This window comes from Cyprinodon variegatus, unplaced genomic scaffold, assembly GCF_000732505.1.
Source record: "Cyprinodon variegatus isolate N-32 unplaced genomic scaffold, C_variegatus-1.0 Scaffold794, whole genome shotgun sequence".
Classification (NCBI taxonomy): domain Eukaryota; kingdom Metazoa; phylum Chordata; class Actinopteri; order Cyprinodontiformes; family Cyprinodontidae; genus Cyprinodon; species Cyprinodon variegatus.
Window position 1 is genome coordinate 330,665 of NW_015151247.1, and position 3,736 is coordinate 334,400.

Here is a 3,736-nt window from a genome sequence, read left to right on the forward strand (position 1 = left end):
CTTGTCAAAATAATCAATAACTGGGTAACCAGTTGAGTGAACTTAAAGCATTTGTGGTGCCTGAACAATATGGCAGCTTTGAGTACAGCTCTGCAATTGTATTGAGTTTATAGCACTGCTGGGGAATACAGTGCACTCACCTTCTCGTTCACCCTATGATGCGAATGATACAGGTTGGATAAGCTAGACACCACCAATTATAAGTAACTTACAATTAACAATCACATAATGTGCCTGTAACTCATGGCCCGCATATAAACTTATGCTGGGATACCTCAACAAATGTTACAACAGTGGCGTTGGATGTAGGAGTTTGCCCTGAAATCGAAGGATTGACAGTTCAAGCCCCGACTCCGACTTTCAGTGTTGTTGTATCCTTGGGCAAGACACTTCACCTGCATTGTCTACTGATGGTGGTCAGAGGGCCCGGTGGCGCCAGTGTACGGCAGCCTCGCTTCTGTCAGTGAGCCCCTGGGCAGCTGTGGCTACAATTTAGCTTGCCACCATCAGTGTGTGCGTGAATGTGTGAATGACTGAATGTACTGTAAAGCGCTTTGGTCAAGTCTCCTGACTTGAAAAAGCGCTATATAAGTACAGACCATTTACAAATTTCTTGACGTATACACTGTATGTCAACGTGTGTCAGCATGCTTCAGGGTGCTTCAGCATACTTCAGCGTGCTCATAACTTATAGAGTTTCATTATGAAACTTACGCATTTTTGCCAAATTCTTCATACGTCGGCATATGCTGGATAAATCGTCAAGGTGTGACGGTGCATTTAACTGCAAACCGTTGCTTCTAGATGTCATGATAGATGTGGCCCTGGCCTGTGTGTAGTTTCAGAAAGTTGTAGCTTTTTACTATTTTAGAATAACCTGACAAACAAACACTAGACATTACCTTGAACATCTTGATACCAGTATGAGACATGGTGGTGGGTATATCTTGCTGGGGTGAGGAGGCTGGTCGTAGCTGCTGAAAAAATGAACAGAGATTAAAACAAGACAATCGGTAAAACACAGAGTAGTTCATCTGAGCCAGTGAATTTTATTTAGCAAAACATACCAAAATGAAAAGAATGAAAAGTTTGAAGTATTTCACCATCTGTGTAGTAAAACTATATATGATTTTCACTTTTAAAGAGAGTGACAAGACATATTGAATCTTTTCAAGACAAGAACAACGCAGTTCCTTGGAGCTGTACAAGTTTTTTGCATTTCTTGATGTAAAGAGCACGTTCAGAGCGTTGCCTTACAGAAAGACTTTGAGACCACATGGGCCTAATTCAAGTAGCATTGCTTGAACCACCATCAGCTGCTTCTCAACTTCCAGAACAGAGAAAACATAAAATCTACAGATTAAATGTTTAAAAAGAAGGGAGCTTAAAAGACATCTGTTGTTGATTACTGTCTCAGCTGGAGGTTAGCTGCCTCAGGCCTCCTTACAGGGACAAGATCTGACTCACTGGTAGAGCTATGGTCTGGGAACTGATGCTATCTTTGTTTCATCTGCAGCCTGTGCTGCTGAACAGCTTCTTCTGTAGCTGATCAGAGGAAAACTGCCTTATCTAGGAGATACTTCCAGATTAACTGATGCTTTCAGGGTTTAATAGCTATTTTAAGTTGCATGTTTCCTGGACCATCATGTTCCCTCCATGACGTTGGTTTTATTGTTACCAGACCACTCTAGAGGTGATTGCTGGTGTTTATGCATTGCCGCCTCTGAACAATAGCGCTACACAAATAGACTGTTCAGGTGGCCTGCTCCAGGTGTCCTGTGAGTCACCGACCTCAGGTGTGGGACGATAGTCCCAGGGGGGTCGCTGTGCATTAGTGGTAGGCAACAGATGGCAAACCAAGATGACAGAGACAAGTCAGGAAACTATGATGAGAATGGAGACACAAGTAGTTTAATCTCTTGTTTTTTGGGTTGTTTATTTGTTCCTTGGGGGAGCACTAGAAGATCCTTCCTACTTTTGTTGGTTAGTTGGAGTAATGGCTCTTCTACTTATGACTCATAATATAACCAATCACTATGCAGTATTTAAAAAATGTTTTTTGCTGAAATGGAACATGTTTTATATGTTTATTGAAAATGACAGAATTGTTTTTTTTTCATTTCCAGAAACAGGATACAGTGCTCTGCAGACTTTCCTACTCAATAAAAGCAAAACTCTGTATGTTTTATTAGAAATGTATGCAAAAGACTTACACAAAGTAATCATAATTGTGAAATGGTAGATAGATGACAGCTAACCTGTGGTAAACATGAATAACCAATGTGGTAACCCTGCAGAAAAAGGGCAGGCGGGAGGATCTTCCAGAGCAATAATTAGTGATGTATTCAGCAATGCTGGCATTAATGATACACTGGGCTGACAGAAGGGATACAGAATCCCATATATTTGTATTAATTCATGTAGTGACAACGGAGACATGTCATACATGTAAAACAGTTTTCATCACNCCATGTTGATATGAACCTATCCAATGAACTGGCACGTCATTATTACGTCAGACGTAAATTCAATCCACTCTTGAAAGGAATGAGTTTGGGGGTCAGTTCTACTCATATACTAAGAGTTAATCTTGTCAAAATAATCAATAACTGGGTAACCAGTTGAGTGAACTTAAAGCATTTGTGGTGCCTGAACAATATGGCAGCTTTGAGTACAGCTCTGCAATTGTATTGAGTTTATAGCACTGTTGGGGAATACAGTGAAGTGACTGAAGGAGGAAGTGGGGCGACTGACGAGACGACATTTCTTTCCTGAAAAGGCTTCTTCTTTTATATGGTAAAGATGAACAACTTTATTTTATTATTATTTTTTTATTTTTATTATTAGTCATTTGAAACATTGAAAGTCTTCCTTAAACTAACCATTGTTTTTTTTTTACTCCCTGCCTTTTAAACATGGACTCCCTGAACAGAGCTGCTCCTTGTGGAATTCAGACCTGGAGGAGTTGCCCCCCCTCCCATCAGCCCGCCAGAGAAAGGCAGCCTGCTTCAAGCATCAATCTCCCCCCACCCCCCAACGCACACACACCGTCACAGCAACCGGATGGAAATGATGAGTTAAAATCTGAGGAAAACAACACAAAAGGATTTTCATCTGCTCTGAACCCCTGAACCTAATAACTCACCTGCGCTGCAACTTGCTCCCTAATGTGTGTGTGTGCAAAAACCATGAGGAGAGAGACACTGGGGAATTTTTTTTTTTGTGGGGATAAAAGGAGGAGGTGCATCAAAAATAAGGCTTTCCTTCTCTCTGGTGCTAAATTCTTTTTAAATTATTTAATTATTTGTTTTTGTTTGAAAAGTCGCTAACCTTTTTGGACTGAGGTGGGGGGGCTCCAGGACTAAAACCGCCTGTTGGCAGAAATCAGTAAAGATCAACCATATATTTTATTTTATTTTCCATTTCCATAGACTTCCAACTATTCAACAAAAGCTTGATAAATCTCTCTTATTAGATTCCTTTCTGCATCTTGCAATGAAGAAAATGCTGCTGACAGACTGACTTTATCTGTGGGAAAATGTCTAATGAGGGTGATGATGTACGGCCTGGTTGGCTTTCACTAAACCATGATTGTTTTAGAGTCAGTATAATCATTTCTGATCAAATTAGAACCAACTTTAAATATCTAAACCAAAATGTATCTTTTTAAAAGAAAAAAACTCAGCAGCAGCTACCTTTTCCTATGTCGGCTTCAGGACTGGAAAACCAAACGTTT